Below are 23,117 nucleotides of genomic sequence, written 5' to 3' on the forward strand. Positions count from 1 at the left end.
CCGCTGGATCATGTTTCCCTTGGGGTCCACTTGTAGTATGCCGCGTTACTGCCCTTTTCCGGTTTTTGAGGGAGTGGATGGTAATTTGGTAAATATTATGTAGTTTTCTTCTTTCTTTTGTTTTTTTTTTTTTTTGGTTGAGAAGAAAACAAAAACAAATTACGTAGCGGTGCCATCTAAAGGACACCCAGCTTCATCTCCATGCAGTAGCCGGCGAGGGAAAAACTTGTAACCCAATTTCGCGTCCTTTAAACATTGCCTCAATACCATCATCAGCGACACAGTTACCTTCTCTATACTATATATATGTTGAATCTTCACTTCTCCGCCTCGTTTGAGGAAAGTCGCCAGCGATGGAAGAACAGCATTATGATGCAATGCTTTACCATGGCCATTCAACAAATGCCTACAGTAACATTATGAAGCTCCAAGATCACCTGTGTAGCACCCAACTCGAATGCAAGCGCTAAGCCATCATACACACGCCATAGTTCTGCCTCCACAACCCAACACATCCCGATACTCCTCGAGAAGCCTATCATCCATCGGCCAAGACAGTCACGAATTACCCCTCCAGCCGCTGCATGTTATCCTCAATTCGGACTGCTCCACCAGTTTTCACCTTGCACCGTCTCACCACTGGTCTGTCCCACATAATTGATCATTCATTGTGTTGACAATAGGGATTTAAATTATAATTACGGTGGTATTTTCAGTCAAATCACGTTTATTGCGATTACGGACATACTGCTGGCTATCGCAACCATTGCGAGCATAGCGGTAGTTTTTTTTGTTTCAAATCTGCACACCTTACTGTAAAAAGTAAACAATTTGTTATGAACTAAGGCTCCTTTTGTTTCAATCAAAATAATTTTCAAAAAATAATTTATTTTTTTTAAAAATTAATATTTTCTAGTGTTTAGATAAATCTGTATAAAATATTTTCTATTGTTTGGTAGATTTCTTAAAAATATTTCATAAAAGTTGTTTTCAATTAAACAAACATACATATGAGATTTTTTTTATTTTTTTATTGTTTAATTGAATTTATTTTTATCTATAATTTTATTTTTTACATTGTTTTTGCATATATTAAAAATATTATGTTAAATTCAGATTCATTATAACGTCATTTTTTAATTACATGACTACTAAGTAAGTATTTTTTTATTTAAAAATGTGGCATCAACAAAATTGACAAAAAAAATTAAAGATGTCAACAATTGGACTTGATTTTCAAATTTGAAAAGTAAAGGGACTAAATTCTTGAAAATAAAAGTACAAATACTAAATTACAAATCTGTGAAGTGTACATAGACTTATGACATATTTTAACCTTTATACTACAAAACATTTATTATTAATATATTTATAATTGTAATAAATATTTATTATTAAAATATTAATATTGAATATTTTCAATAATATGTGAATAATATTATTTAAATTTATTATTTTTAAAATTTATTATTAAAATAAAATTTAAATATTAAATAATTTATTAAAATAATAAATTATATTTATTATATTAATAATTTATTATATGACTAAATTTAAATAATTAAATATTTATATTTAATAATATTGAAAAATATAATATTTTAAATATTTTTAAAAATAATCACTATAATAATATTAAGCTTGATTTAAGTTAATTTTTATATAAAAATAAAATTATCTATAGATGAGCTCTTTTTTGGGAAAATAACTTACGCTTTTCAAAATGGTAAGTCATTTTACAGGAAAAAGGGTTTATTTTACCTTGACCTGTAAGTTATTTTCCGTTAACCAAACTATTTTCTGTGAAACAAACATAGGAAAATGCAGAAAATATTTTCTGCAAAACATTTTACATGTAAACAAATGGACCCTAAGAGAATTATAAATTTAACAAGAGAAGAATAAAAAAAATAAAGAAAGAATGTTCAATTTTCACCTTCTTTTTTTGGATATCATAATAAGTTTGTACATGCATTTTATTTATAATGCTTCGAGTAGACAACATTAAGGTACCATATAAATAATTTAGATGTTACAAAATAATGAATTTAGGGGTTATGAATACTCATTCTTTAGGAGTTACAATATGATAAATTTGGGGGTATGGATATCCTATTTATAGGGCTTCAAGTACCATAAGTTACAAAGTATTAAGGACCATGTAATGACTCAAAATTCATGGGCATCGAAAAAGTACAATATCGGGCCTCGGTCTTAGTAAACTGAGTTCGTAAAAAATTATTAGAAATATTTATGAGTCTAGTAGTGAGCTTAATTAAGTTTTAATCAGATGAATTTAGCTTAATTAAGAGTAATTATGAAAAAAGATTAAATTGAATAAAAGGTAAAAGTTTAATTATAGATTAAAGAAAAACTTAAGGGGCTAAATAAGAAATTAGACTAATTGCTTAGAATGAGGCGGGTTTTTTTTTGACTATTTTTTTTAGGGGTGCAACACGAGGACTTCCCAGGAGGTCACCCATCCTAGTACTACTCTCGCCCAAGCATGCTTAACTGCGGAGTTCTAATAGGATCCGGTGCATTAGTGCTGGTATGATCACACCCAGAATGAGGCGGTTAATGAGTATAAAAATCTTAAGGTTTTGTTATTAATCTTTTATTATAATAATTATTATTAATTATTGTAGAGACGTAAAAATTTTAGCTTGGTCGCTAATTGTGGCGATTTAGTGAAAACTTGACAAACTAAAATTTGATTTTAAAATGAAGAGGGGAGTCGCCACCGATCTTTTTTCGAGGTGTGATCGGACACCTAGTGAATCATCTTCTTTTGAAAAGACATTCATTTTTTAAATAAAAAGAAGGCCGAGTTTAGGTCTACGTCAAAAGCCAGAGAAAAATTAAGGTTCAGGAGTCGGTTACGCGCGAGGAAGGTATTAGCACCCTCGCGACGCCCAAAATTGGTATCTCGTAAAACACGCGTTGTCTTGATTTTCAAAAATACAAGCTCAATGTAAGATCTAATCGTGATCCGTTTGAAACATAAGAAATTTTTAATCTTTTGGTTTTTTGAGAAGGACATACCGTTTTAACACGAGTCGATTGATGTTCACCCAACATAGCGATGAAATCGGCGACATAGTGTTTAAATCGGTACGTTGCCTTGCTTATAGAAATAAATAAAAAAACATGAATAAACATTTTAAAATAGTGAACAACGAGATGATATATAAAAATGGGCGGGAAACGAAAGATAATAGTTAGAAATACGTCAAGGCACGTAATATATATGACAATAATATTAAAGACAATGAAAATGCATGCGATACTAAATGTAATAATAGTATCAAATACGAGAAAACAATGAATATACATATGCAATAATGATATTAAGAGCATGTACGCCAAAATACATATATATATATAAATAGTAATAGTGTTAGAAATATACTATATATAGTATTTGAAATATATACATAAAATAGAAAATATATATAACTTGTACTATTAAAATATATACATATATATTGAAAAATGTATGTACATAGCGTATATGAAAAAATATATATACATGATATAATATGTAAAAATATAACATAATATTCGAAATATATACATGACATAAAAATACAATATTAAAAAGTATATACACGTAAAAAATGCATATGTAATATAACATTTAAATATTTACATAATGTATACATATTGGGAATAATGATATATATAAAAAAATCCTATTACTAAGATTAATGACAATAAATAAGGATAAAAATATATAAATGAAGTAGTGTAAAAAAATATATGGCTAATAAAAATAAAAATAGAAATAAAAATATACATGATAATATATAAACATATACTATATATAAATATATACTAGAAATGATAATAATGTATATAAAAAAAGCTATTCATACGCTATATAGATACATACACATATACAAATAATGATGAGGTTATAAATATATAATGGTAATAGAATTATACGTAAAATAGTATAAAAGATAAATAACTAATAATATTAGAATATAAATATAACAATACATGTACATTGTATTCATAATATAGTTATAAAAGTATATATGTATATACGCAATATAAAACTTTTAAAATATGCCTAATATATCCAAAGAATATATACAAATATATGATATAGTATTAGGAAGAATATATAAAAAAAGAAAAACTATTAATAACGATATATAATATGTATACGTATTAGTATTAAGTAAAAATAATAATAATGAAATACTGATAAATAAAAACAATAATAATAACAATAATAATAGATAAATAATATTAAAATTAAAGTAGAATAACGAGAAAAGGTGAAAAGGGACGAAATTGAATTTAAAAACTAAATTTCGGGGCCAATTTACAAGAAAATGATGAGGAAGGGATTTATTTGAGCGCGCATAAAAATGTGGGGGGCCAAAAGGGCAATTTGCCCAAAGTATTTAAAGCGATGCACATGGCCAGGGGCTAAATTGAAAGGCTCAACAGAATCCAGGGCCGAATTAAAAGAAAAAAAACCTGATTGTAAATGCATGAAAAAGCGGAAGGGCTAAATGCGCAAATAGCCCTTCTGTTTAAAAAACACGCGGATCCTGATCGGAGCGGGCGGGTCGGCCCGACCCGGGGTCAAAACAACGTCGTTTTTATGTTAAACAGGGGGGACCAAAACGCACCGTTTTGGTCCCCTATAAAAGATAATTTTTTTAAATTTCATTTAAGAGGGGAGAAGAGAGAAAAAAAAGAGAGAAAAGGATTGGGAGAGGGAACCCGGCCCCAGGGCCAGTCACCGGCCGATCGTCGGCCACCGTCCGTCGCCGGCCACCGCGGAAGTTCAAAAGGTATTGTTTTTTTTTAGTTTTTTTTTTAGTTTTAAAATATATATATTATGTTTATATTAACAGAAAAAATAAAGAAATATGTGTATATATATATGCGAAAATCGGAAAAAAAAATAGAAGAAAAATTAAAAAATTAACCTTTTTTCCGTTTGCTTTTGTTTTCCTTCGAATACTCACTATTGCTTCTGTATTTTTAGATTGTTTAAGTCTCAATCTATGCTGCTTGTGAATATTGATGGTCACTATTTTTTTATTTTTGATTGCCGAATCCCTTTTACATTGATTTTCATGGCTTTTTATAGCCTTACAATTCCATTTTCTATTAGTTTCTGTCTTGTCTGATTGCAGGGGATGGGCAAACGGTGGAGACATGACCGGTTGGTGATCGGTGTTGCAGTGCTGTCAGAGGGCAGATGGGCAAGTGGCTGAGTCGGCTAGGGTTTGTTAGGGTTTCGGTTGAGAGCTAGTTAGGGTTAGGGGTAATTAGGCTAATGGGGTTTGGGGCTTCTATAATTGGGTTTTGGGTTTTATGGGTTTGGGTAGGTTTTAGTTATTGGGTTTGTTGTATTGGGTCTTGGGTTTAGGGGTTTAATTGTAATGTATTTGGGCTGAGTAGTTTATGAATGGCCCAAAATTGGCCTATAACAATTATTATTATAGTTTTCTATTTAAATATTATTATTATATTATGAAATAAAATAAATTAAGACAAGTGTATGGTGGTAAGATCGTACAAGTGTAATAATGTATATATATACATTTGTATATAATTATTTATTTACTTAAAATTTAAGTTAAAATATATTTATTAATTAAATAATTATATAATAAGATCTTTGTATGATAAATAAATAAAAGAAAGACAGATGGATGATCATGATAATATACAAATGTAAAAAAAATATTTCTATGTACAATTGTGATATATATATTTGTTATTAAATAGATATTTATTATAATTATTATAGTTTTATATTAAATTATTATTATTATTATTATTATTATTAAAATGAAGACAATTGTATAATGATTAATGGTACATGTGTAAAATATATATAAATACACTTGTTATAAAATAAAATATTTTCTTATAATTTAAGTAAAAAATATTTATGAATTAAATATTATTATATTATATTATTATTATAATGTATTATTATTAAAACTATTAACTAATATATATATATATGAAATAAAGTAAAATAACAAAAGAAACAAAAGGAGAAAAGAAACACAAGCTTTCGAAATAGGGAGAAAGGAAAGAAGAAAAGAAAAATAAAAGGAAAAACTAGGGTTTGAAGGTTTAAAGCTTTAATTGGTAAGTTAATTAAGTCCTTTTTACTTAAATTTGATGTTTTAGAAGTTTTAGAACAAAGTTTTGTTGAAATTAAGTTGAGGTTTTGGAAGTTTTTAGGTTTTTGAACATAGTTCATGTTGAACAAAATAATGAACTAGGGGTTTAATTGAATGAATTTTAAGTTAGAATTGATTAAAGGATTAAATTGTAAACTAGATTATAAGTTTCGTGTTGTAGGGATTAAATTGAAAGAAGTTTTAAATTAGGGTTTTATAATGAACATTAGATAGTTAAGTAGAATATGGAAGGAAATTGAATAGAAATAAAGTATGAATTGAGTTAGAAAAGTAAATGAGTTAATTAGGATTAAATTGGAATTAAGGTATAAATGAGATAGAAATTCAATTATTATTATTAATTAGTGCTGTAATTGATAGTGTAAATTATTATTTTCGTAGCTAACAAGGAATTCGAGGCATCGGCACACAAAGGAAAGGAGAAAGCTATCGATGACTAAAACAAGAAATTCACGGTTTGTATTACTATAATTCAAACTACTATTTATTAAATGTTATATTTAAATTTATGTGTATGGTAGTAAAATTATAGGGTAAGTGTCAATATTGAATTAAATGAAATTGAGATGCAGTATGATTATGCATGAATATTTGATAGTATATTGTTGGAAAGTGGAAAATTATATCGAATTGAATTGTACATTGAAAGTGAAATTGAAATTGAGAAATGATTTGAATATCCTATTAACTAGTCAGGCTGAGTCGGTTATTGTTGGCATGCCATAGGTGTAATGACCCAAATTTTATTATTATCGAAAAGTGAATTTTCTGGTCTCCATTTCTGAAAAATGGATAATAGATATTTACGAAGTAAAATGAGTGGTTAATTAGAGTTTAATTAAATGAATTTAACTTAATTAAGAGTGATTAGAAAAAAGGAGTAAATTGAATGAAGTGTGAAAGTTTAATTATAGACTAGAAGAAAATAAAAAGGACCAAAAAGGTAATTATGCCTAATGTATTAATTGAGGCGACAATGAATGAAAAAATCTAAGATTTTCTTAGATTAATTGATTAATTTATTATTATGATTTTTATTATTAAATTTATATTATATGATGAATAAATTAAATAAAGACAAGTGTATGGCAATGATTTGATACAAGTTTATAAATAAAAATACATACATTTGTAATACATGTATTTAATTATTAATAGATATTTATTATTAAACAAAAGATATTTATTAATTAAATAATTATATTATAAGATTTTATATGATAAATAAATTAAAAGTTGACAAATGTATAGTATATATGGTGACATTTGTAATATTAATATATATACATTTGTAAAATATATGTATGTTTACTTATTATATAAGTATATTATTAAGTTATTATATATATATATATAGTAAATGTTATTATATATATATATATAGTAAATGAAATAAAAGAAAGAAAGGAAACAAAAGAGAAAGAAACAGAATAGCAATAGGGAAAAGAAGGAAGAAAAGGGGAAAGAAAAAGAAAAGGGAGAATTAGGATTTGGAAGCTTCAAACTTTAATAGGTAAGTCAATTTATCCCTTTTTTTACTTAATTCTGATGTTTTGGAAGCCTTGGAACAAGGTTTTGATGAAAATTAAGTGGATATTTTGAAAATTATTAGATTTCTAGATATTGTTCATGATGAATAAAATGATGAATTAAGGGCTAAATTGATAGAAATTCAAGTTAGAAGTGAAATAAAGAATTGAATTGTAAAGTAAATCATAAGTTTTGAATAGTAAGTACTAAATTGAAAGAACTTCAAAATTATAGATTTATGATGAAATTAAAGAATTGAAATTAGTTTAAAGTGGAAATTGAATGAAAATATTGAGTTAAATGTGAAGAATAAAGTTAGTCTTGGTTTACAGACTAAATTGGAATTTAGGCAAAAGTTGGATAGAAATTGAAATATTCACTATGAAAATTGAATGGTAATGTATTGATAATATTTAATTGATTTCCGTAGCTAGTGTTGTGCCAAAAAATAAGCCGACAAGGGATAGCTCGAAAATTACGGTTTGTATTTCTATAATCCAAACTTAATACTTAATTGTTGAATTTATTACTTGATAAGTATAGTAAGTATTTAAAGGTAAATATTTGAATAGGAATAAATATTGACTGGAATTAAAGAGTGAATTTTATTATTAATTGTTATATTTTGAATGAATGTTATGGTAAATAATTAAAGTGTGAATTATTGGTATTGTGTTTATTATTGAAATGAATTGATTTGAAATTGTGGTGAAATAATTATGAATAAGTGTTTATTGTGGAATTTGATTATATGTTAATAAAAAGTGAATTGAATTATATTGAATTGTATTGATTTATTAAATTATGTGATTAATTGAAATATATACATATTGATTGAAAACCGAAAATTGGTTAAATACCCTATTAACAGTATCAGGCTAAGTCGGGTATAGTTGTCATGCCATAGGATTGAAAGTGTTCAGGGATATTCCGACTTTGTGTCGATGAGACACTATAAGTGTCACCTTACTGTTACTGTTCCAGATTTGTTCTGATGAGGTACTCTGTGTACCGTAATGCTATTGTTGCTGTTACTGTTACTGTTACCATTACCGTTACTGACGCGGTGTATTCTGGCTTCGACTGATGAAACACTGTGTGTTATCCCGGTGTGTGCATTGGATCCACGTATCCGTCCATGTCCGAGTCATGTTAATAGGGGTAAATAAATGTACTGAAATTTGACCGCTACTAAATAATCGACTGTTACTGAATCAATGACTGTTACTGAATAACTGACTACTACTGAATAATTGACTGATATTGAATAAACGACCGTTACTGAATAACTAATTATTACTGATGATTGACTGTTACTGAACAATAAAGATCAATTGATTGTTACTGAATATTGGACAGTTACTAAATATCTAAATGATACTGAATATTGGTTGAATGATAATGAAAAATCGATTGATATTGAACAAACACTAAAACTGTATATATTTTATTGAAATTGATTAATAAGTTAAGAACTTAGTATTATAAAATGAAAACAAATGATTGAACTATTAAGATTATTAGATTTAAATCTCAAAGTTCATTGGTATTTGATTTATTACTGATTTAAGTATCGGTTTATAGAAATACTACTGAGTTCATACTCAGTGTATAGCTTGTTTCCGTGCAAAGGTTAGGTTAAGGCCAGACTATTGAACCAGCATCTTAAGCCGATCCAGAACTCAATAAGGTAAAGCATGTTAATTGTTGATAATGGCATGTACCTAGGATGTCTTAAGTGTGTTATTTTGCATTGTGATTGTAATAGTGAAATAAGTAAATTGACAATTGATAATGATACAAGAAAAGTGTTTTAAGTAAAGTATTGGATAATATATAAAATGTGTTTGGATTGGTGTAGTATTGGTATTTGTATTGGTTGTGGTTTGAAATTTGCAGGGTTAGCTAGTAAAGTGTGAAAGGTTCATTGTTGAGTCCACACGGCCTGGTACACGGGCATGTAACCAGACCGTGTGAGACACACGGCTTGCACACGGGTATGTTGTTAGGCCGTGTGTCCACTGCATCTAAAATGTTACAATTCAGTATGTCCAGGTTTTTTCCCCACGGACAGATACACGGGCTTGTATATCAGCCTTGTGGATGACATGGTCTTCAACACGGGCGTGCGATACGGCCGTGTGAAAATTGCACTAGATTCGAATTGGAAAATAAATCCACAAGAGCTAAGTACACGGGCATGTGACTTGGCTGTGTGAAATCAATCTATTCATGGGTAACAAGTCAGAGAGCTCTAAGGGTAGAGGACACGGGCGTGTCCAGGCCGTGTGAGCCACACGGTGTGCCCACATGGGTGTGTTATGGAACACACGGGCGTGTTATGGAACACACGGCGTGTTATCTAGACCACACGGACGTGTAGTACTATTCATTAAAGGAAATTTTAAAATTTTACAAAAAATCGTATAAGCTCCCGATTGAATTTCGATTTATTTTTATCTTCCAATTCGGGTCTCGAGGGCCCATTACAGAGATAGTAGGGCGAATTCTTGAATTGCTTAATAATTATTTTTGTATTATTCATGTTTGAACTGTACTGACCGGTAATACTCCATAATCTTGTACCAGCGACGGTAAAAGATTAGGGAGTATTACATTTAATGGTATCAGAGCTATTTAGGTTTAGTAGATTCTAGGACTAAATCTAGCTTGAAATTGAGTCTAAAGGTACATGCCATAGTTGAGTTGAAATTGAGTTGGGTCAGATGCTAATATATTTGTTTGTTTCTGTTTTATAGTTGAAAATCTTAAATGAATATATCAATGATATTGATAATGAAATGTATACTAGAGACAAAGAGTCTCGTGAATTAGATAGAAATTAAATTGGTAATATTGAGTATTAACTCAATGAGTAATTAATTACTGAATGTTGACTGATGAAATAACAGAGAAAGAGATTGTACATAATTATTTAAAATTATAACTGATGCTCTTCAGTGAGTAGAAGAAACTATATCTGCTACGACATCTACCCCTCCTGTTTCTCAATCGATTCTCGAAGTGCTTCAAGGTACAGAGCTTGTTTGAACGGGTAAGTTATCTGTTGTTAATACTCCGTAAATATAGTGTGCAAGAATTGAGAATTCCAGCTGAAAATGATCTTAAAAGAACTGAAATTTGGTTAAAGAACATTATCAGGGTTTTGAATGAATTGTTTTGTTCACCGAATAAATGTTAGGAATGTATGATATTTCTATTAAAAGACTCAGCTTACCAGTGGTGGAAAATGCCGATTTATTTTGTGATTAAGAAAGGGTTATTTGGAGATTTTCCAAAATGAGTTTTGAAAGAAATATATATATCAACCAGAGATTTCTTGATCAGATATGTGAAGAATTCTTGAAGCTTAAACAGAGTTATATGACTGTAACTGTGTATAAAGGGAATTTGTCTGATTGAATAAATATACCAAAGGGAGTATTCCGACAGAAACTGTAAGGTACAAGTGGTTTGAAGATGGTTTAAATGAAGACATAAAGTTGAAGAGTTTAGTAAAAAGGAATGACAGATTGAAATGGAAATTAAAACTTCAAGTAAAAGATTGAGATACCGGATGCTTCAGTCCAAGATCTTGAGCTACATCTGTAGTAGGTAAGGAAAATGTAGAATAAAAAGTGGAACATGTGTTGAATATGATCCTTTTGATTATTATCCTAGTGATTGTTTGAAGAAATTTGAAAAGGATACTATTTAAACTTCAAGACTAAGTAACACAGTTACTAGAGGTAGATCACCCTGTAACCTCAGAAATATGAGTGATAGTTGAAGCGTGACAAAGGACTTCACTGAAAAATCTAGAGAATGAACATCAGTCAGGGCATATGTTAATTATATATAAGAAGATTTATCTCTACTGGATGTCATTACAAGTATTTTCTTCTTTATTGACACTGGTATGATTATTCTAAATTGATCTTGGTTTGACTTATTCCTATGACTGCATGAATTCAGTATTTGCTAAAGACTTGCCTGTTGAGTTCACTGAATTATGGTGGAAGTATCAAATTTTCTGAATTAGTATTTATTGGCTGATAAGATCTGTAGGAACTGTTTGATAATGATACTAGGATACTGTTTTCTTTTCGATTTGATGTTATTACTGTTTGATGTGACCTTGAGAATGGAATGGTTAATTCTGTATGATGTTGTGGTAAATTATAAGCAAAGTATATTATTTTGCGAAGTTAGGATGATGAAATTTTTTGTTTTGAATCAGAGAAGATTGAATGATTTACCTATTGAGATATTGATCATGTCAAAACAGAAATGTGCTGGAAAAAGGGTTATGGTACTTACTTTGCTTATGTATTGGATATTAAAGTCTTCAAGTTAAGGCTTAAATCTGTGGCAATAGTGCGAAAGAATTCTGATGTGTTTCTATAAAAGTTACCCAAACTACTGTTGATTGAAGAAGCTGAATGTGCTATAGATCTTGTGCTTGAAATGATATTGAAAAGCATATCTGAAATCAAAAGTTTTTTGAAACTAGTCGATTATTACCAGAAATTTGAAAACGGGATTTTTGGATGATATGATTACTATAGAAAGATATAGTATTGGAATGATCTGATAAATGTCAGCAATGTTTTGATTAGTTGAGAGCTCAGTTAACTGAAGCACTAGTTCTGGTTTAGCCCGAAATCCGATGAAGAAACTTGTAATTTACAGAGATAGCAGTATTTTGATACAAGAAAGTAAACTAATGGTTTATGTTACGAAAGGTTAGAATCACATGGGAAGAATTATTTGATACCTGATTCGGAAATGGTAGTTATTGTTCTTGCATTAAAAGATCAAGATATGATAATTAATTATCATTTGAGAAAGACAAATGAAGGTATGTATATTCAGAATAGAAAGCTTTGTTTTGTGTTATGAGCTATGAACATCTGACTGTTTTCATTTGAAGATGACTCAATTTTAGTTGAGATAAAAGTTAAACTGACTTCTTTACAACATATCTGCAAAGTTCAGAAACGTGATAACGAGTTACCGATTAAATGTGTATAGTATATAGATGACTTTTGATTAAAATTTTAGATTGGATTTGATGATTGTCTACTATTTAGAAACAGAAGCTGTACTAAAGAATTCAGAACTGTTACAGTCAGTAATGATATCATAATGGAAATGGGATAGAATTTTCATGGGTTTGAATTGGAATTATCTTTATCTACGAAAAGGAAAGATAATATTTGAATAATCATCGAAGGTATGGAAAAATCTGCATATTTTATCTCAGTATGAATAAGTTTCTTACATAATAATTGTTTGAAATATAGGTTTCTAAAATTGTCAGATTTCATGGTATGTCAGTTTTTATTATTTCTGATTGAGATACATGGTTTACATTATGATTCTAAAACGAGTATAAGAAGTTCTGGGTACGCGATAACAGTTTTCAGCATTGTATGAGGCTTCGTATGATTATGAATGAAAAATTGCACAGTATTTGATTGAATATGGTGAAAAAGGAATATGCAGAGTTGTTTGATTCGAGAAATCGAGGAAAAAGTGGAAGTGATTCGAGATAGTTTAAAGACGGTATTTGATTATCAGAAATTCTATATGGGTATTAAGTGAAAGAAAAATGATTGAGCTAGAATTTATTCAAAAAACAGGGAATACTGTCAGAAGATTCAAGATAAACTGAAAGCAACTTTTGACAGACGAAAATCATATGTGAATTTGAAATGTCGAGATATCGAGTATTCTGCTAATGATAAGGTATTTTTTTTTAAAGTTTCACAGTGGAAGAAAACTTTGAGGACTGGATGAAAAAGGGAAATTGAGCTCTCATTCTGTTGGGCTATGTGAAATTGTAGAAAGGTCAGACTGGTAACATATTGGTTGGTATCGCCTTTGAAATTACAGAAAATTTATAAGATTTTTTCAAGATTTGGTACTCAAAAGATATAGATCAGATCTTCCACATGTTACCTCGGCAAAGGATATTGAAATTTGAACTGATTCATTGTATGAAGGAAAAGAATCGATTGAGGTACTAGATTGAAAGGTAAAGTTATAATACTAAGGAAGCAACACATGAACCGAAAGAAACAGTGAGATCAATGAACCCCCATCTCTCTTTCAGGTAAATTTCGAGGACGAAATTTATTAAAAGGGGAGAAATGTAATGACCCAAATTTTACTGTTATCGGAAAGTGAATTTTCGAGTCTCCATTTCTGAAAAATAGATTTGTAAATATTTATTAAAAATATTTACGACGTAAAATGAGTGGTTAATTAGAGTTTAATTAAGTGAATTTAACTTAATTAAGAGTGATTAGAAAAAAGGACTAAATTGAATGAAGTGTAAAAGTTTAATTATAGACTAAAAGAAAATAAAAAGGACCAAATAGGCACAGCAATGAATGAAAAAATTTAAGATTTTCTTAGATTAATTGATTAATTTATTATTATGATTTTTATTATTAAATTTATATTATATTATGAATAAATTAAATAAAGACAAGCGTATAGCAATGATTTGATACAAGTGTATAAATAAAAAGACATACATTTGTAATACATGTATTTAATTATTAATAGATATTTATTATTAAACAAAAGATATTTATTAATTAAATAATTATATTATAAGATTTTATGTGATAAATAAATTAAAAGTTGACAAATGTATGGTATATATGGTGACATGTGTAATATTAATATATATACATTTGTAAAATACATGTATGTTTACTTATTATATAAGTATATTATTAAGTTATTATATATATATATAGTAAATGAAATAAAAGAAAGAAAGGAAACAAAAGAAAAAGAAACAAAATAGCAAACGGGAAAAGAAGGAAGAAAAGGGGAAAGAAAAAGAAAAGGGAGAATTGGGATTTAGAAGCTTCAAACTTTAATAGGTAAGTCAATTTAGCCCTTTTTACTTAATTATGATGTTTTGGAAGCCTTGGAACAAGGTTTTGATTAAATTAAGTGGATATTTTAAAAATTATTAGATTTCTAGATATTGCTCATGATGAATAAAATGATGAATTAAGGGCTAAATTGATAGAAATTCAAGTTAGAAGTGAAATAAGGATTGAATTGTAAAATAAATTATAAGTTTTGAATAGTAAGGACTAAATTGAAAGAATTTTGAATTTATGGATTTATGATGAAATTAAAGAGTTGAAATTAGTTTAAAGTGAAAATTGAATGAAAATATTGAGTTAAATGTGAAGAATAAAAGTTAGTCTTCGTTTAGGGACTAAATTGGAATGTAGGCAAAAGTTGGATAGAAATTGAAATATTTACTATGAAAATTGAATGGTAATGTATTGACAATATTTAATTGATTTCCGTAGCTAGTGTTGTGCCGGAAAATCTCAGCTAGGGAAGGAAAAGACAAAGCCGACGAGGGATAGCTCGAAAATTACGGTTAGTATTTCTATAATTCGAACTTAATACTTAATTGTTGAATTTATTACTTGATAAGTATAGTAAGTATTTAAAGTTAAATATTTGAATAGGAATAAATATTGATTGGAATTAAAGAGTGAATTTTATTATTAATTGTTATATTTTGAATGAATGTTATGGTAAATAATTAAAGTGTGAATTATTGGTATCGTGTTTATTATTGAAATGAATTAATTTGAAATTGTGGTGAAATAATTATGAATAAGTGTTTATTGTGGAATTTAATTATATGTTAATGAAAAGTGAATTGAATTATATTGAATTGTATTGATTTATTAAATTATGTGATTAATTGAAATATATACATATTGATTGAAAACCAAAAATTGGTTAAATACCTTATTAACAGTATCGGGCTAAGTCGGATATAGTTAGCATGCCATAGGATTGAAAGTGTTCAGGGATATTCCAACTTTGTGTCAATGAGACATCATAAGTGACGCCTTACTGTTACTGTTCTGGATTTGTTCCGAAGAGGTACTCCGTACCTTATTGTTACTATTACTATTCCGGATTTGTTCCGATGAGGTACTCTGTGTACCGTACTACTACTGTTACTATTACCGTTACTGACGCGGTGTATTCCGGCTTCAGCTGATGAAACACTGTGTGCTATCCTGGTGTGTGCGTTGGATCCGCATATCCGTCCATGTCCGAGTCATGTTAGTAGAGGTAAATAAAGGTACTGAAAATTGACCGCTACTGAATAATTGACTGTTACTGAATCAATGACTGTTACTGAATAACTGACTACTACTGAATAATTGACTGATATTGAATAAACGACTGTTACTAAATAATTGATTATTACTGATGACTGACTGTTACTGAACAATAAAGATCAATTGATTGTTACTGAATATTGGACAGTTACTAAATGTCTAAATGATACTGAATATTGGTTGAATGATAATGAAAAATCGATTGATATTGAACAAACACTGAAACTGTATATATTTTATTGAAATTGATTAATAAGTTAAGAATTTAGTATTATAAAATGAAAACAAATGATTGAACTATTAAGATTATTAGATTGAAATCTCAAAGTTCATTGGTATATGATTTATTACTGATTTAAGTATCAGTTTATAGAAATACCACTGAGTTCATACTCAGCGTACAGTTTGTTTCCGTACGCAAGTTAGGTTAAGGCCAGACTATTGAATCAGCATCTTAGGCCGATCCCGAACTCAATAAGGTAAAGCATGTTAATTGTTGATAATGACATGTACCTAGGATGTCTTAAGTGTGTTATTTTGTATTGTGATTGTAATAGTGAAATAAGTAAATTGACAATTGATAATGATACAAGAAAAGTGTTTTAAGTAAAGTATTGGATAATATATAAAATGTGTTTGGATTGGTTTAGTATTGGTTTTTGTATTGGTTGTGGTTTGAAATTTGCAGGGTTAGCTAGTAAAGTGTGAAAGGCTCATTATTGAGTCTACACAGCCTAGTACACAGGCGTGTGACCAGACCGTGTAAGACACACGGCTTGCACATAGGCATGTTGTTAGGCCGTGTGTCCCCTATATCTAAAATGTTACAATTCAGTATGTCCAGGTTTTTTCCCCACGGGCAGAGACATGGGCGTTTGTCTCAGCCTTGTGGATGACACGGTCTTAAACATGGGCATGCGATACGGCCGTGTGAAAATTGCACTAGATTCGAATTGGAAAATAAATCCACAAGGGCTAAGTACACGGGCGTGTGACTTGGTTGTGTGAAATCAATTTATTCATGGGTAATAAGTCAGAGAGCTCTAAGGGTAGAGGACACGGGCGTGTCCAGGCCGTGTGAGCCACACGGTGTGCCCACATGGGTGTGTTATGGAACACACGGGCGTGTCATCTAGACCACACGGGCGTGTGTTACTGTTCATTAAAAGAAATTTTAAAATTTTACGAAAAATCTTATAAGCTCCTGATTGAGTCCCGATTTATTTTTATCTTCTAATTCGAGTCTCGAGGGCCCATTACAGAGACAGTAGGTTAAATTCTTGAATTGCTTAATAATTAGTTCTGTATTATTCATGTTTGAACTGTACTGACTGTAAAGGATTAGGGAGTGTTACAATAAGATTTGGAAGAGTACGGGGTTTATCGGCTTTGCCGATCAGGCACTTTATGTGTCATATATTAGACACCTCGTGTGTCATATCAGGCACCTCGTGTGTCGCTTCAGGCACTTATGTGTCGTATATTGATCAGGTACTTTGTACCATTTTTGGCACAATGTGTCGTACTAGTGTGTTTGCATTGGAATCCGTGTATCCGTCAAAGTCGGTGTTTGTTAATAGGGTGAATAATCGAAATGTGAAAAATTAAATGAATTTGATTGATTGTTGATGGTCGCTAAACTAACTAAAACTTCGACTAAGGCTAGCGCACCTATCGAACAGTAGTATAATTATGGTGAGACCGAAAATATCGTATCCACTAGGACTAAAAGTACTAGTAATTACTATCTTTTTATTATCTAGCCTAAAAATTAAAGGAATATTTTTAACTAAAACTAATTATCTAATTAACTAAGAACGCGACAGAAGTAAAAGTTGGAAAATACTTTTTGGAAAACCTATGGAGAAGACAATACTCAATGAAGAATCCACCTAGACTTCACTATTTACTTCTGAATTAGACGATTTATTCACTTGACTTAATCCGTAGAAATCCCTGATTTATGTTATTATCCCTCTCGAGACTAAAAACAACTAACTCTAGGTTGATTAACTGAAATCTTTTTCAACTCGACTTATTGATTCCTTTATTAGATTTGACTCTAATCCGGCAGATTTATGTCGTCTTATCTCTAGGATTGTATGCAACTCCACTTAATTATGAAGAATCTACTATTAAACAGGGACTTTTGATCCACTGAATAAGCACATCAAAACCTGAATTAATATCTTGTAATATTAAAACTAGAATTAGAACTCATAATTAAGAATAAGAACAAGTATTTATCATATAATTCAAATAGTAATAAGATTCGTCCTAGGCTTCATCTCCCTTAAGTATTTAGGGAGTTTAGTTCATAATAATGGAAAACATCTTAAGATTGGGAAAACAACAAAATAGAAAGAACCCAAAGAACTTCTAAGGAAATTGAATGGAGATCTTCAGTCTTGAAGTAGATCCTGTTTCCGAGCTGATTCCAATGGCTATCCTTAAGTATTTTCTGCCTTCTACTCTGCGTATCCCCTTTAATCCTTTTCTAGGGTGTTTATATAGACTTTGGAATGCTTCAAAACCCTCAAACTTAGCCTTTTTCGAGTAGAATTAGACTTGGGCTCGACAGGGACACGGCCGTATGGCACGCCTGTGTAATGGTGTTCAGGCCGTGTGTAATTCTGACTTGGTTTTTAGTCGACACGGCCATGACACACAGGCGTGTAGCCTACCCGTGTGATACACACGGGCGTGTGGTTTACCTGTGTGAAAATGTCTAGGCCGTGTGAAATACTGAGATAAGCCTATTTTGTCCATTTTTGGCCCGTTTCTTGCTCTTTTCACCTTCCTATGCTCACCTAAGTATAAAAAATGAAATTAAAGGATTAGGAGCATCAAATTCACTAAATCTTATGATAAATTATCCAAAAATATGCCAAGCATGGGATAAGAATATGTATATATTATGACTTATCAATTGTACTATTGAAAATGTGAAAAAGTTGAATTGTGGATTGAAATTGAGATTGAAAATGAAAGGCATGAACTAAATGTTCATGTAGTGATTGAAATTGAGACATATGATTTGTGAATGAAATTGAAGAATAGCTAAAAAAAATTATATTGTTATTGTTAATTAATGAAAGTTTAAGAATGAATTGATATTTGAAAAATTGGATAGTTATATGCTTAATAATTATATTCCATTATTATTATAATTTGAATTATGGTAATACCACTGGGTATGAAGTACTCAGCGTACGGTTTTTTCCGTGCCTAAGTCAATAGGAGTCTAGAGTCCCGGTCCAGCATCCGAACAATCTCGACTCTTGCACAAAAATTTTGGTGATGTTTTCTTCCTTCAATGAAAGTGGCATGTACATAAGTGTTGTAATGGCCACTTTAAAATGTTTTATGATTTTGGTTGTCATAAATGATATTTGGTGTTTTGGTACTAAGTTAAATGAAATGGTTTGACAAATTTGGTAAGTTTAGTATTAAAACTTGGGAAGAAAAATGAATAAAGCTAGTTAGTAAAATTTATATGATTTTGTGAATGTAATTTGATTATATGGTTAAGTCAAAGTTATAGGCAAAATTTAGTTATATTTAGTGTGCAAATGGTTTTGGATTGGTATCAGTTTGAAACTTGTAGGGAAGGTTAGATATTTATAAATGGGTTATATTGAGTTAAAAAATTTACGAAAAATTTCTGGAGTACCCGAACAAGTCCCGATTCGATTCTAACGTGTGATTTGGACCTCGAGGGTCCATTATAAGGACTTTATGATTAAATCAAGATATGTATGTCATTTATTTTGAATTAATTGTAAATTGTTTGATATGTTCTGTAATGCCTCACAACCCTATTCCGGCGACAGTCTAAGGTTAAGGGGTGTTACAGACCAACATTAAGATACCCTATAAATGATTTAGGGGTTACAAGATAATGAATTTAGGGGTTATGAACATTCATTCTTTAAGAGTTACAATATGATAAATTTGGGGGGGTATGGACATTCATTTATCAATGGATTTACAACACTCCCCTTTAGATATCCATAATCTATTATTAAAAGTTGTCTAGTTAAAAACTTTATTAGGAAAAAACTCTATGGGATAAAAACCTAATAAAGGAAAAAGAGTACATAATCTATTATTACAAGTTATCTCGGTAAAAACCTTTACCAAGAAAACTCAGTGGGACTAAACCTTGATTAAAAGAAAAAAGTGCAACGTGTTTTTTGACTCCTCCTACTGGCAACATCACATTACATCTTTGAGTTAATGCATTTCAATCTTGTATAGTAATCTTTCAAATATTGAAATTAGAAATGCATTGGTAAAAGGATATGTTAAATTATCACTAGAACAAATTTGTTGAACTTCTATATCATCTTTCTTCTCAACATCATGAGTAAAGAGTAATTTTGGTGAAATATGTTTCGTTCTGTCACCTTCGATGTAACCACACTTTAATTGAGCTATACAATTTGCATTATCTTCGTATAAAATAGTTGGCATATTTTTTTTGTAAAGGCAAATTACATATCTTCTAGATATGTTGGATTAATAACCTTAGCCAAGCACACTCTCAGTTTGTCTCATGCATTGCAGTTATTTCTGCTTGATTTGAAGAAGTGGTAGTTAATATCTACTTTGTTGAACGTCATGATATGACAGTACTTTCACATGTAAATAAATATCCCATTTAAGGTCGACCTTTATGTGGATCCGATAAATATCAGTATTAGCATAGCCGACTAATAGAGATTTTGAATCATTTGAATAAAATAACCTCATATCAATGATCTCTCTGAAATAACTAAATACATGTTTAATTTCATTACATATCTACGTGTTAGAGAAGAACTAAATATTGCTAGCAAGTTTACAACGAAAGCTATATCAGGTCTTGTGTAGTTCGCAAGATATATCAATGCCCCTATGGCAATTAAATATGGTACTTCAAGATTAAAAAACTCTTCATCATTCTCGCAAAGACGATTATTTACATCTAATGATCGTACAACAATCGGGGTACTCAATGGATGTGCTTTATTAATGTAAAATTTCTTTAAAATCTTTTGTAATAGCCCGATTTTAGGCTTAGTCGGAACAGTGGTTTCGGGACCACAAATCCGACGAAAAAAAAATGTAATGGCTTGAATTTTCAGAGGTGTCGGAACGGTGATTCGAGATCACTAAATTCGACAAATGGGTAGAAAATATTATTAATTTAGTAAGTATAAGTTAAATATGAAGTTAGGAAAATTTTTGAAATAGTGAATAGTGCACTAGAAATAAATATTAAAATAATTAGAATCGAAATGAGGTATCAAGACCTCGGGGATTTTAAACTGAGCCATAAATATTTTTATAAATATTTATGGAGTGTTAAAAAGTTAGTATTAAAGTTTCGTTAAGAAATTTTAAAGTTCCGATAATTAATTGAACAAAAAGGACTAAATTGTAACAAATGCAAAATTTTGAGAAATGATTAAATAGCTTAAATGATAAAAGGAAGAGGGCTTAAAAGGCAAATAGACCCAAGGTCTATTTGGGCTGGACGGCCGAGGCATGAAATCAGCAAGAAAGTAAGGAGAATTAAGGGCAAAATTGGAAAATTGCAAATTTTGCTTAATAAAGTTAGGACCCAAGTGGAATTATCCAGATTTCTCTTCATTTTTCTGAATTCTCATCAGCTAAAACACCATGGAAGGGCTTCTTCAAGCTGGTTCTTCATATTTTTATTACAAGTAAGTTCAATTCTTGACTATTTCTTGAAATTTTTGTATTTTTATGACTTTTACAACTAGGCCCACTTGTTAAATCCATTAGTTTTTGATTTTATGAAAGAAGTTGAAAGTTGATATGAATATGTGCTGGAAGTATATGATGATTTAGCATGAAATTAGAGCTTTAAATTGTTCATATGCTGATTTTATTGAAAGAATTGAATAGAAAGTGAATGTTTGGGACCTAATAGTAAAAGAGTTTGAAGATAGAGTTATATGTGGAAATTCTGAATTTCAATAGTTGTGTAACAACTTATAATGTCTAGTAAAGTACTAATTGAGAAAATTAGATTAATTGAGGGGTTAATTGAGAAAGGACCGAATTGTATAAACTGTGAAATTTGGGGCAAAATGGAAATCAACATTTTGCACTAAAGCAGTTTTGGACAGCAGCAGTAGTGTAACTTTGAAAAATCACCAAAAATTGTAGAGATTGAATTATAGGATGAATAAAATATGAAACTAAAGCTTATTGAGTCTAGTTTCTTATAAAAGAAATGATGTGAGCAATGGAATTGTAAATCATGAGATATAATAGATTTTGTGAGACAAGGTCAGAATGAATTCGGGTTCCCCTGTTCTGACTTTGGAAAATCATTAAAAATTGTACAAAAATGATTATGAGTTATAGTTTATATGGTTAGAATCCTTAATGAGTCTATTTTTATAAGAAACAAGCTAAAACATCATCCGAATTCTGTACAATGAGATAATTAATTTTTAGTGAAGAGTGGTCGGAACTGTCAGACAGCGAAACAGGGGAAACTTTAAAGAATAAACTGTACTATTTGGCTGAACCAAAAATTATGAAAATTTTATGGTATAAAGATATGTGAGTCTAGTTTCAGGAAAAATTAACGGATCTTAATTTGGAGCTCTGTAGCTCCAGATAAAAATAATTTAGTGACTCTGACTCGGATAAACAGCTTTGAATATACATGTTAGTGAATATTGAAATTATGGTTAATGTTGTTTAAGTGTGTTATACACATTAAGGATGTGGAATGGAGAGGAGGAGGAGGAAAATTGGGAAATATATGAATGATTCGTGTATAAATGGTCATATGTTTGATTATAACTCATAAACGATGAAATATGAATGATGCTTATTTTTGTGCATTATTGGTCATGGTTTAAGCTCATGTGTGAAAATAAAGTTTCATAGTATGTGTGTATGGTATATTCAGTAAATGATTTGGCATGAAATAATACCATGAATGGTTTATGAATTAACACATGTTGGTAAGCCTGATATATGAATAAATGATCAAATTGAGCGGAACGCCGGATTTGAGTACTTCTGATCAAGTGACAAAGTGATAAGTGGTAGCTTTAGCTACACTTATCTGATCAAGTGACAAGTGGAAAGTGATAAGTAATAGCTTCGGCTATACTTATCTGATCAAGTGACAAAGTGATAAGTGATAGCTTCGGCTACACTTATCTGATCAAGTGACAAGTGAAAA

General features: G+C 29.9%; 1 non-coding gene across 1 annotated transcript; it reads right to left on the minus strand.

Moving 5' to 3' along the window:
• Positions 1-2,446: 2,446 nt before the first annotated feature.
• On the minus strand, positions 2,447-2,565 carry LOC121230918 (5S ribosomal RNA). The gene has a single exon (XR_005928990.1). It is a non-coding gene; the product is annotated as a 5S ribosomal RNA (ribosomal RNA).
• Between the last annotated feature and the right edge of the window lie 20,552 nt (positions 2,566-23,117).

Source organism: Gossypium hirsutum, chromosome A06, assembly GCF_007990345.1.
Source record: "Gossypium hirsutum isolate 1008001.06 chromosome A06, Gossypium_hirsutum_v2.1, whole genome shotgun sequence".
Classification (NCBI taxonomy): Eukaryota; Viridiplantae; Streptophyta; class Magnoliopsida; order Malvales; family Malvaceae; genus Gossypium; species Gossypium hirsutum.